Source organism: Dermacentor albipictus, chromosome 6 (genome assembly GCF_038994185.2).
Source record: "Dermacentor albipictus isolate Rhodes 1998 colony chromosome 6, USDA_Dalb.pri_finalv2, whole genome shotgun sequence".
NCBI lineage: Eukaryota > Metazoa > Arthropoda > Arachnida > Ixodida > Ixodidae > Dermacentor > Dermacentor albipictus.
In genome coordinates, this window is record NC_091826.1 from 92,341,293 (window position 1) to 92,354,956 (window position 13,664).

The following is a 13,664-nucleotide window of genomic DNA, read 5'->3' on the forward strand; positions in this document are numbered from 1 at the left end:
TAACGCGGAATCAACGGTTGGCAACATTCATTCGCGCGTCATTGCTTCGTCCGCGTCGTCCACGGAGGAAGGAAACTAAGGAGAGGCCCTGACGTCACCCTTTGTGAAGCAAAAGTGAAGCCGGAAGTTGGCGTTGCTCATGGCGATGCTCCGCCTTTTGTGCCACCCTCCTCTCTTGTTTACATCTTTCGCGAAACCACGCCGCGCTGCGCGTGGTTTCGCGCGCGGAGCGCGCGCGCTCGCGCAACATCCGGCAGAGCACGGTGCAGGTAACACAGCGCAACAAGACACGGTGACTAACGCAAACCCGCCCACACAGCGCCTTTGCCACGGCACGAAGCCTACCAGAGCAACACGTGTGAGCGCTCAAAAAATCAGAACAACGCCGCCATTGTGGCCCAAAAGGCGTGACCATGCGACAAAAAAAATTAAAAAGCAGCAAAAAAATGAGAACCTATACGTCATTTCCGCCACACTTTTCTCCTAGCGCGCGGAGGGGGTAGGGCTTCTCCTTAGTTTCCTTCCTCCGTGGCGTCGTCTCTGCAACGAGAGCCGCCATCTTCTCGCGCCTAACGTTTTGTATGGTTTTGTTCTCTGCAATCCGCGCACACAGCTCATCGGTGGCTGGACGTCTGCTCTGCGTCGCAATGCAACCTGCGTCATTTTCTGGTGCTCGTGCAATCGGTGTGAAACATGTCGCATGTGAAATGTTTGATAGAAGTGCCTCACGTCCAAGTCAAGCCGCCGTACGGGTGTATGGCTGTGCGCCCCGTTCTCGGAAGCGTCGACGGGTTTCCGGCATGCGGATTTCAGGTACGTGCAAATGCGTTTCGCCGTCCTATTGAGCTCCGGAGCAAAGCGTGCAATATTTCATGTGAAAGATGCAGTGCCCGTGATCATGGTGTGAATTTCGAGCGGCAAACGAGAACTTTGGCACTTAGAGCACACCGCGGCTGCTAAGTCAGCGTGGAAATTGTTTTACGTTACCGTAATATGTTGCTGTCAGTCTAATCTGTGGTTTGTGGACAGCTAGCCCATTGACTTTTGCTCGTGGCAGCGATAGGTATATAAATGGAAGCGATAATAATTTTCGAGAGCAGAGAGTTTTTTCGCTCGATGTTTGGTCGTGTTCATGGCGTTATGAAAGCTAGAAAACTAACTGGCTTGATCGTGCTCAGTTCCAACTCCAAGGGGCGTAACGTTGGTGCTGTATATGTTTGTTTTCGGTGTCACGAGTACCACTTTCATGCTTTTGTTGCATGAGAGTGGTAGCTGCTGCGTGACGTCTGGGTAGAACACAATAAAAGCAATTTCCTCACTCATATGCGTATGCAATATGAGGTAACAAAATTTCCAGCGTTTTATTCGGAGCGTAAATATCCAGTATAGTTTAGTAAGAAACTCAAATTCTGTGTTAGCTTAGTAGGCGTGAAACAAGTGAAACTCTCATTCCTTTTTTAATTGTTCGCCCAAACCGCAGCGCCCGCAGATGCGTCATCGGGTAATTGACAGTAGCTTCGCTACGTGAGTTTTTATGCGCCTATATTGCCCGGTTAAGTATCCTGTTAATTTATGCCGACGCTCGTTCATCTTGATTTTAAGCGGTTACTATCCCCGAGTACCGGACGATGCCAAACTTGTGAGGTGTAGCAAACGCGGGAAATTGAAAGTGGCGTGGCTGCAGGTTCCTGTTTTTACGTTTCTTGCATTCAAAGCAACAGACACAGTATCACTGATTTATTTCCATTTCTGCTGTACTTGATCAATCTAATGTGACAACTGCATTTGCTCTTTAATGTTCTCCATTTACTGTGTATTCAGCTTGGCTGCCGCCCTCTCTTCAGAGGATGCCGCTGTGATAGCTCTTTCGTATAGCACATGCCTCTAGGCCCTTGTGTTTCAAGGACTCCGGAGAGGCAGCAGTGCTCCAAGTAATTTTCCCATCCTATATATTTTCTATGTTGCATCATTCTTCCACGATGGATTTTAATGTTAATAGTATTCGTCATTAGTCATCGCCATAATTTTAGAGCACGTAGATTTTACGCACTTTACAGCGACAATTTTCAGGCCAGTTTACAGCCAAGTCACATCTTCCATAATACATCGTCAACATTACCACTTGTCATGGCGCTCTTTGGCCAAACCTGGCCCTTGCGCCATAAAACACCACACATCATCATCATCAGCTTGGCTGCCAGAAAATGCTTGAATTTCTTTCAGTATCCAAGTGACGAAATATTTCACTGACGGCCGTGTGTGAAACACGCAAGATGACAAAACTGATAGCAAAATGATGAGATATTTCTTTCATAGCGTTTGGACTCGACTTTTGGTGAGGATGTCGATCGACCTTGGGCCTGGTGACAGCACACCCGACATCGCCAAAGTGCAGCCTATCAGTAGAGTGCCCCCGAATGGACCATCAACATCGGAAAATGAAGCAGAGCCAGGTAAGGGTAATTTTTACTTTGGAACAGAATACTGACAGCTGCCTCTTTTTTTAAGAACTAAATAACAAATTTACAAACCAATCCTTTCTCTTTGTGCAGCCTACATAGAATTGTTTTTTGCTTGTTATACAGACCTTCAGAAAGCAGTTCTTCTGAACCCTTTTTGCATGCACAAATAAATAAAGAGGAGTGCACTTTCTGGAGAAATTGATGCACTGAAATGTGCGTTCGACACACAGTGAGATGCAAAATAACCAACAACTTTAAAGCGGTAAAAAAAAAATTGAAACATGTTCTAACATCATAACCCGCCTTGGCATACGGATCTAAATATAACAGCAACGGAGGTGCATGCAGAGAAGTGTTTGTAATTTTGCAAGATATGTACATTGTCTAAGAAATTGTTTTTATTTACTTGGAGCTTCTTGGTGCAGTAAAGTAAAAGCCCAAAATGATGCCCCTGCTCCTAATAAAGCACCTTTAGATATTAAAATGAAATTATGGGCTTTTACATTCCAAAACCTAAAGTTTTGGGAACCTGGTTTCTTTAATGTACACCTGAATCTAAGGGCATAAGCGGTATTGCATTTTACCCTCATTGGAGGGCAGCTGCCATGGCCTAGATTGAAGCTGGGACCAGCATGGCTGAGCAGCATGGCATCATAGTAAGTGGGCTATAACACCAGGTCAAAATGAGAAATACTGCTTAGAACTACCAACTTCTTGGCTCACAAGCACTTTGCACTAAGTTGTATGGAGTACTGACAGCGACTGTTTGTGTACCAATTTCTTTTTAGGCTGACTCCATTATTAAGGTGTGAAGCTTCAATTAGTCAAAACCAGCCTAAATTACAGAACCAGCTCAAAACACGCACCAGGTATAGCTGGATTTGGACATGCAAATGGAGTCAATTCATGTCGCCGAAAATGGAAGTGGCAGTCACACTATTTCATGCATTTTGCCTAAAACATAGTCAATAATAGTTAATCAATTTCTAAAATATTCTTTTCAAAAAGTTTTTTTTCAAGCATGAAAGGAGGAGCCAAATGGTGTTCAGGTGCACGAGCGGTTAGTTGCATGGCACTTCTTGCATGTGTTCACTGGCTTCTTTCAAGCTTGAAAAGAAAAATTTGTTGCACCTACTGAGCAGTAGAAAGCTGGATTGGGAATTTTTCAGGATGCTCTACAATTTTCGCACTGACACTTTTGCTTTGAATAAAATATTTGAGCAGTTAAATAATTGTTAATAACTAATTACCTAATTAGGAAAAATGCAAGAATTGGTTTCACTTCCTCAAAACGATGACAAACGACATTACCTTGGTACGGTCCAGCTACGTGGCACTTGTACATATTTAAAGTTTGCGCATGTCATACAGACCACCTGGTAATTACAAGGCATATATAAAAGTGGCTAAGTTGTGTGAGCCAGCCATGTGTAGCGAATCATGAGAAACAGCCATGTTTCTTTGACTTAAGGGCATGATAAGATTTACATGCTCGACACCTTGTATCAGTGTGCTCTAGGCCTGTTCGTAGTTTAGCTGCTACATAAACGATATTTCTCCACGTGTAAGCTCATATGCATCTTTAGAGTATATTGCCTCATGTGTCCAAAATAGACCATCTTCGCACTTCCTTCATTATGTCATCTGTTGCTGTGCTAAATTTTTAACATGCAACTGCACAAATTTTCATCTAGTTTTCGTATTTCCTCCTTGTTTGGTGGCTTTATTTCTGAACAAGATGTTTTCGGTAAACCCTGTTCCACACAACACTACACAGCATTTCTGCCTTGAGTGGGAATTTTTTTTTTCAGATTGACATTAATACACCTTGCCTGGGCAATGTAAGGCATTCTACATAACACGACCCTGCAATAATGTTTTATATTGCATTCCAGCATCATGCAAAACTGTTTACTTACCAGATTAGAATATGTATATATGTTGGAAGTAACAGAACTGGAAGAAGCCAGCAGGTAATGAGGCCAAGGAAAGCATACAGGAACATGTTTTAAGTTTTTTATATGAAGTATAGAAACGATAAATTCTAGGTAAGTGAAAGTGGATTAAAAGATATTCACCTGTGGGTGGGGAACGGACCCATAACCTTCGCATTACGCATGTGATATACTAACCACTGTGGTACTACGGCCGTGTTCGAGTGTCGACAATCTGAGGGGCCATTGTGGATGGTTGAATGCTGCCTCGGTGGCACAGTGGTTAGTGCAACGCATGCCTAATGCAAAGGCTGTAGGTTCGTTCTCTCCCCATGCCTGGTTGTTTTTTTTTACCATTTTCATTTCCCTTTATCATTTCTACATTTAAATAGAAAATTACAAATAAGTTTCCACGTGCCTTCCCTGGCATCTTCCAGCTGTGATTCAGAAAAATTTTGACCCTCAGTATCCTTTCTTCTCGTTTCGAAGAACAGGAGCTTCATTTTAAAAATAATGAATTCACCTTGTTCAACATCTCAGTGTGGTCTCAAATCTTATCACAGCATGTGTATTACTAAGTGAAGTTTTTGTCAAGATGATGATATAGCATGGGACCTAATTAGTAGCCTTTGTGTACAGATATATGACTAATTTAATAAATAGGCGGATTTTAAGAAGCACTTCTAACATGGTCTGAGCATGTGTTTAAAAAAACTAATCTAGCATGATTTCAGGCATAACTGTTGCCCCTGAAAAATATTTGGATCATCTGCATTGGCATTGTTTTTAGAGAGCACCAATACTGCTTTGATAGAAGTAGCCTCGTGGAACATGAAGCATCGCTTCTTGCTGAGTCAAGGAAATATTATCTACATATCTGAGGTGCATGTGTCATATGCTCGAATGCTGTTTAAAGGCTGCTAATAAGAAAATTACTTGACTTGCCTTCCAGAGCTTGCTTCAGTAGTCTATGCTACTCGATCATAAACAATTTACCATAGTGAACATTCATCACAGTTGGCTTTGCAATGTTTATGCAAAATACCACAATTGCCTACTAGACATGTGACTGCACTAAAACTTGGAATTAATTACCAGTAAGATTTATGGGACAGCAAAACTTAGTTTATTACTCCTGTTTCTGCCATAGTTTCTTACAGTAATTACTAGAGGGAACTCTGGTGCTGGGGTCGCACCACCATGGGAATCATGGGAAGCACATGGATTTGTCTGATATTCGTGCTTGTGAATTCAGACGTTCTTGTGGCTTCTTATATTGTACGCTATATAAATCTTATTGTCGTAAATTTCAGCGCAGTCTATGCTCTTCGAAGTGCAGAAGACGGCGCCAACACGCGCAATTGCTATTAATTGCAACGATTGAGCTTGTCCAGGTGGTCAAATCGAAAGGCACCAAGCGTCTTAAGGCGCTGGTATGCCCGCAATGAATTAATCAGGGCGTTGCACTCTCTTGTCGTTACATGCCTCCGTGGTTTAATGGTTTCAATCAGACTTCTGTTCTAGAGTTCCTGTGTTTGAATCCTGTCGTCGGATGATTTTAATGTTTATTTATTTATTACACAGTATATTGTTGAAAATGACTAGTTTACAAAGTCACAAAGCCGTTTGAAGCCAAACAGACGAAGTTTAGGCAAATCCATATACTTCCCATAATTTCCATGCTGGTACAGCCGTTCCTGTTTGATCTCCTGTGGACACTAACGTCGGAGTTCCCTCTAGTAATTATTGTATGAAACTCTTATTTCTGCACCTTGCTCGTGCAGAAGCGGCACCACACCTGCTGCGTAAACATGCACTACCTTTCGGCCAAGTGCAGTGAATGCTGTGAACTCGCCCTGTACAAAGCCTGCACTAAGTAAAACAAATCACAACATGCAGTTGCTGCCACGTTGAACTGGTGGAATGAGTAATGAAATGCAGCACCTCCTTAACTAGTTCAGAAAGTGCAGGTTATTCAAGTGGAGATTATATAGTAACAGAAGTTGAGTGAATCTGCATTACATTCACGAAATATACTTCATGATACTTTTCCATTTATTTCCTCAGTTATTAAGAATCCCTTTTGCATTGTTGGACAAAACTACAGAATGCCAACATATTTTCTAGCATTCACTGGTAGCAAACATATCAAAACTTGTTCTAGTTTCTGGATTGCCTCTTTAGCCGTTAACCCCCAAGTTAATTCCGGAAAAATGTACCGAATTTTTTACGTACTCAATTTTTCGGTGTCATTCTCATTCTAAAAATATATTACTTCATTGGTCTCTGGTTAGAAATAACACAAAAAGAGGAGCTGCTCTTGCGGGCAGCTTTCCCTCAATGCCGGTTGTAACTCATCTTTGACAATAAGAGCAGCGTAACATCGGGCAGAAAGGGTGCGACTCGTCATTGGCGATATTGGTACTGCCTCCAATCACTAGTACAGCTTGGGATCAATGGGTAAATGTTGCGACTTTGTTGCTGCCCAATTTTAATTCTGCAGCTGTTAGACTTGGGTGTAGCGTGTGTATGTACGTGTGCATGCATTAAAATAATTTCACGATAGAGCAAAGCAACTGTACTGCAGAGAGGCATTAGTCATCTTTATATATTTGCTTTGTAAAGATGCACTAAGTTTATCTTTTGCAGTATAGACTTGGCGCTCATTGGCCAAAGATGCCCTTGTGCTACTAAAATCTATCAATTAATTCGCTTTCAGTCTGTGAGTTTTAATTTGTTTTTCTTGAACTGTGCAATTCCCACTCACTGGACTGCATGTCATCTGAGGTGTTCCTTTTTCAATCAAGAATATTGAGGTTGTGTTTGTGTAACTCGATTTCTTGCCTCAAACGAGCTTGTGCAAACTGACCAAGCTGATAATTCTACCTGCTTATATATTAAATATGTTGCGGTTTTGAACCCTCATAATGAATGACACACAGTATAAAAATTTCATCTAATAAAACAATTTAATGAAATTTTTCATGTTTTTCGTGTTCATGTTCACTTCTCTACTCTAGTGTCCTGTCTGCATGCCTCACCTCTTTTTTGCATATTAAATATCGTATAAACTTAACCATGCTTTTTTACCACAATGAAGGGGGAAAAGGTTCCGGTAACACCATGCATTCAGTATGGTGGCCCAGATGTGCATGCAAGCAACCTCCTTCATGTGGACCAAGAACTACTCTGCAGTGTCTCGCAGACTTCCATGCGAAGCCCTCAACATTCTCGTCTCAGTGGAATGGCTGCTCATCTATCTGCGTGTCCATCACCAAGACGGCCAGTTGTAAAGCTCCTGTACCCGTTTAAGAAAGCTTAATGATTGTTTTATTTAGTTTTCACGGTTGGCCGTAGAATCTTAAGATTTTTGATGTTTCTAACATTTTTACCTGGCACAAAGTGGTGCAATAACTTTAAACCAGAGTAATGTATTTAGATCATGCTCACTCTAATGCCTATCTGGTTTTGTTTGTGTTTAAGAAATTTGAATGTCTGATGAGGTAACGGCATTTGAATTTGTCATCGTGGCTCGTTTCAATGAGCTGCTAGGAAATAAGACGCAAAACTTATCACACGCCAGTTGTAGAATTTTTATTTTCATGACTAGAGTATACACGTTTCAAAAGATGGAAAGTGTGGAAAAAGCCTCAAGAACATAATCATCCTAGGATTGTCATGTCCTTACAGCTCTGCAATGACTAATGCCTCATACATCTTGGAAGCACATTGGTCGCAATGCCTACAGGTATACTTGATAAGAGAATAGCTTGCACTCAGATTTGTGATTTGCCACGCAGTTGAGGGCTGATGGCTTTTGTTTGTCGTCTTCATCTTACTGCTATGTATTCAATATTCATTTAGATGTGCTGCGGTTTTTTGCAGTCACCTATATATATATATATATATATATATATATTCTTCTTTTCAATAAAAATTTAGTTGAGAGTTAGCGCTCATCCTGTCTGCTTCTAGTCTGTGTCCGTGTCACTTCGCGCTACAATCCAAGATCATGTTACTGTACTAACTCGCACAACTTTCTATCCTTGTGTTAAAGACACACTCAGACTTGTTCTTACTTATGTGACCGGTTATTTTTGTGCTTTATAATAAGATGCAGTGCTTTTCGAATGAAAACATGTAATAAATAGTTCGTAGTCAGGCTACTTAAAAAAACTATTCTGCTTAAAATTTAATTGAGCAAGCCTGTGCCCATTATTTGGTGCTTATGTCTTTGTATTGGTATGGTTTTACTCCCTATTTTCCTTTTTACATTTAAAATGTGCAAACATTATTATGTAACCATTTCTCTTTAATGAAATAAATACTTTTCTTCTGACATTTCGTCACAAATTTTACAATGATTTTGTTCAATTAGGTAACCTTAGACTAGCTGATTGTTATTCTGGTAGCTTAACTTACAATGCCTGTGGTATATTCAATGCAAGCACATGGTGAAAAATAAACTAAATTATTGGGTATAAGCAGGTCACTGGCAGTAAATGGAGCATACATATATTTCAGGAAATTGTGCATGCTTATATATTGAACAGCATGCACAGCTACACATGCTGTTTTGTTCGTAAATGCTGAAACATTAATCGGCGTGGAAGCACTTTGTTCTTTGGCTTTCAGTGCTACCTTTAAGTCATGTGTGAAAGTACTAGTAGAAACATCCCGTGGAGATAAATGACAACTTTAATGAATAGAGGTATAAAATGTGTGCTTAAAACGGCAAAAAACTGCTTGACAGGCAAACGTATGCTTCTGTAGTACTGCACTTGTTACCGTCGCCAATCCATGCATTGCTTGCGCTCAATTGCATTCAGTATGAGCTACAACAACGAGCTGTGGTGTCTTTCCCTCCTGGTCGAGCTGGGGTTGCGAAAACTTTTGACCAAGAAAAGTGGAGGTTTTTAATTATTTCTGAAATGCATGTAACCATGCTTTTGGCTGTGTGCTGTTTCCACGGGGTTATAAGTACTGGTGCACCAAGGTGCGGGAGATCCTGTGTCCTTAGTGCAGCGCGCATTGTTATTGCGCTCTGCATCCTGCCGGCAGTGTACTATCACTGCAGAGGAAGATTACGAAAAGCATGGCCTGTGTGCCTTGCTGCAATGGCGAAACCTTAAGTTGTTTGCCTGAAAGGGACGCACGTTATGGTACCAAATGACGGACCAGAAGCGCAATATGAGGACGCCTCAGAGATTCTGGCTCATACTGAACAAGGTAGTACCATAGCTAAGGCTAGGCAGCATTCACAACAGCTAGTCTGGCCATCAACTACATGGCTGTAGTGAACGCTAAAATACTTGCAGGGATAACACCCTTTTGGAAGGCTGTTGTCCCTGCTACACCCATATTGAAAGGGTGGTGTCTGCGTTACACCCCATATAGAAAGGGTGTTGTTTGGTTTTACACCCATAGGCGAGGTGACGTCATATTAACACCCCTTCTTTTGTGGGGTGTTAATTTGCATCCCGTTGCTTGCGGTGTAGCAATACACCCAAAAAGGGTGTCACCCATGGAACAAGTCATTTACACCCTTAAGGGTGTTAAAATTTTTAGAGTGTACTAATGTATTAGGATGAGAGTTTGCAGCATATATTTTGGGCTGTCTAATGTTAAGACCTAAAACAAGTATATACCGTGAGTTTGTGACAGTTATTGCTGACATATGTAAACCACGTGAAGTATGAGCTCCGACACAGTGCCCGTGATGTTCCTGCCCCTGGACTACAGGGCTACATTGGCACGCGAAATAGTGGTTGAATAACTACTAGTAATCTGAGAGTGTTCAGCCCGGGAACTTTTGGTATGTCTGCGCCGCTGTGCAGTTTTGGGGCCACCTTTTACCAGGCGCATTATATATCAGCTAATATTTGAAGCAACAGTGCATTATTATTTTTTTTACGAGTGAATATTCTTTAGCGTCTCACCAGTGTTCCAACGTTATCCCCTAGCTCAAGACGCGCCTGCATGCATTTCAAGTATCCAGAATGTAGTGACGGGTTCAATAGCGAAAGAGAGTTATCTAATCAGATTGCCCGCGTTAAGCGACTACTGGCGTATACATTTTCGATCACATTTCAGCGCCCGCGATTGAGCTGCAATGTACGACCATTCGAGTCTGATGAACCGATGCCTTGATTCGTAGATCAGATTCAGAGGAAGAACTATTTTGCGAACAGCCATTGTTGTGCTTTGATTGTTATTTTCTTTACCAGTGCAAGCTCGCCGTATAATGAGTTATATTCGTGACTCACTTTTTTGGAACTGCCTTGTTCTTCCCATCACTACAACTTGACAGTAAGACGCGCTACATCTACATTGAGTAAATACTAAGAAATGGACAACGATTTTTGTGGCGTGTGCATTTACTCATTTATACAAATAATTTATTCAAGAGGGGTGAACTTTGGGCCAGGTGGTCCGACATGTTTAAAGAGGAAAACAACCGCGACTTCAGGCGAGATGTGACGAAAATAATTTATTATTCACAACTGACTTTTTTCTCTAGGAAGTTGTAAATGACAGCAACTTGGACACTCACAGAAGGTCTCAAGAACATAAAAAATATAAATGCTTATTAGTCTGCTTTCACCTGATGGCAAGAAAGGAAGTTTCACTAAAAATAACCTTAGGATAATTAAAATCCTATCCACTTGAAAACATTTCACTTGAGTTCCCCCTTTGCAAGCTGTTACCCACTTGAAGGTGTTTCATATTGTGGTTCTTTGACGTACGTCCAACCTTCGAACATAGGGGCATTCCGAATTTTTCATTTCGCGAAGGCGTGTTACCCTCCTGCCTTTCACTATGGTTCACAACCACGCAAAAGGCAAATGTCTTGCGTGAGTAGCGTCGTTGGTCCAAACCCACAAGCTACCGTAACTCACCTCGCCTGTATCGCTGTCATTTAGGCTTGGATAGGAAATGTATCATTGAAATCGATGAATTAGGAATTCGAAAAAAGCTGCCCTCGACTAGCACAGCTAGGTTTCTTTGATTTTGTAGTTTGTCTTGTGAGAGATGAGGCAGGCCACCGACAAAAAAAGTGCAACATACTTAAGAAAAGGGCAGGTAATGGAAGTGCGAAAGGCAAGGAGTTTAACTATAGACGTGCCCGATTGGCTACCGTACACAAGGGGAGGGAAAGAATTAATGGTAATTTAGCGGTAAATGCGAGAGAAATGCGGTAACCATTACGTCGCACCTTTGTGAGGTCCCGGACCCATGATTTGTGCCACGTTTACTAATTTGCAGCGTTGTTCAGTACCTCACTCGACACACGTCGTGTCTCTTCTAGGAGTGAAGTGTAACCGACGGTGGGGTCTGGAGCATACCACCATGCATATATATATATATATATATATATATATATATATATATATATATATATATATCATCAGCCTGGTTACGCCCACTGCAGGGCAAAGGCCTCTCCCATATTTCTCCAACCCCGGTCACGTACGTCCAAACCTCCTATATATAGAAATAAATAAATAAATATATATATATATATATATATATATATATATATATATATATATATATATATATATATACAAACGTATGTTGGAATACCACGGTCGAGACGACGCGTTATTCGAGGGGGTAAAAAGGGCGCCGATGCAAAAACGAACACGAGCCGACGGTTGATGAGGACTTTGTATCGATGAAGATGAAGTCCGCATAAATGCTTACACTAATTTCCCCGTGGATGGAAGCGGCCAGCCTGGCCACACATTAGACAGTGGAACGGAGATGAAAGGGCCTCAGGCGGGAAACGTGCCCGATCTCTGTTCCGTGGTAGCGTCGGTCAGTTGGGGCATCAACAGGTGTAACGCGATAGTTCACTGGCGAGGTCTGCTCTATGACTTTGTAGGCGCCATTATATCGAGACTCAAGCTTCTCCCATAAGCCGGGTGTTTGTGCAGGTGCCCATAGGAGCACATCGTCACCAGGGTGGTAGGAAACGACGTGGTGAGAGGCATCGTACAGATGTTTGCGATCGTCTTGGCTGGCTTCAGTGTTCATACAGGTGCGACGACGACATTGGGCAAGACGAGACACAAACTGGTCGCAAATAAATCGTGAAGTGTTGACGGGGCCAGAGGAGAAAGAAACGTCGAGTGATGAGGTTAGTGCCGGTCGTATACTAAGAAAAACGTAGAGTATCCGGTGGTTCGTTAAACAGACGTGTTGTATGCAAATGTTAGAAACGGAGAATGGTACCGCAGTTACGATGATCAGGTTGAATATACTTGGATAGCATGTCGCACAGTGTGCGATGAAATCCCTCTGTTAGGCCGTTGGTTATAGGGTGGTAGCTAGACGTTGTCTTGTGAACGGTGTTGGACGCTTGCAAAACTTGATTAATAGTGCATGAAAGAAATGCCTTGCCTCGGACGCTCAAAAGAACGTGAGGCGCCCCGTGACGTAAGTAGATAGCCTGCAAGAAAAAGGCCGGTAATTCTGAGGCAGCTCCTGAACGTATTGAGGCTGTTTCAGCATACCAGGTCAAGTGGTCAACAGCAGTGACGATTCATCTGTTGCCGACTGGAGTAGGTGGGAGTGGCCCGAAAAGGTCAATGCCGACGACAGAGAAGGGTTCTGCTGGACAAGGAAGTGGTCGTAGCGTCCCGACCGGAGCAGTAGTAGGTCGCTTACGGGGTTGGCAAAGCGTGCACGAGGCAACATATTTAGCTATGCTCGTGGAAAGACCTGGCCGAAAGAATCGGCTGCGTATGCGCTCGTGCGTTTTGTGGCAACCCAAGTGGCCTGACATAGGCTGGTCGTGTGAAGCGAGAAACCATTGATGGCTTTCCGGGTGAAAAATGTACCGATAGAGCACGTCGTCTTCGAGCGTGAACAGTTCGAGCTGTTTCGGTAGCCTGGCATTGGGTGGAGATGAAACACCGCTAAGATGATTGATGATACCATGGCAATAAGAATCGGTGCACTGGTTAGTGGAAAGCACTGAAGGGCAGTTTGATGGAGTTAAGGAAGAAATCGGTGTAATAGACGATGCGTTCTCCGTGTGGCCAATTTGACAAGGTGAAGTGATGTGCTCTGATGATGATGGTAATGTGCAATATATATATGCACTTTTCTAAGCGGTCCCATCTCCTCTCTACCTCTCCCACGACCAGCTTGCCAAACTTCACACGCTTACACTTTTTTTTCCACCTTAACAACCCTAATGCTACGTATTAATCGTGTGCCAAGGTGATGTTGCCATGTAAGGTCTTTTGGGCCCCGTCGA

General features: G+C 42.5%; 1 long non-coding RNA gene across 1 annotated transcript; it reads left to right on the forward strand.

Annotated features, from left to right (window-relative positions):
- The first annotated feature begins 680 nt into the window (after positions 1-680).
- On the forward strand, positions 681-7,729 carry LOC139046974 (uncharacterized). The gene is made up of 3 exons (XR_011507014.1): positions 681-813; positions 2,317-2,453; positions 7,497-7,729. It is a non-coding gene; the product is annotated as an uncharacterized lncRNA (long non-coding RNA).
- Positions 7,730-13,664: the final 5,935 nt, after the last annotated feature.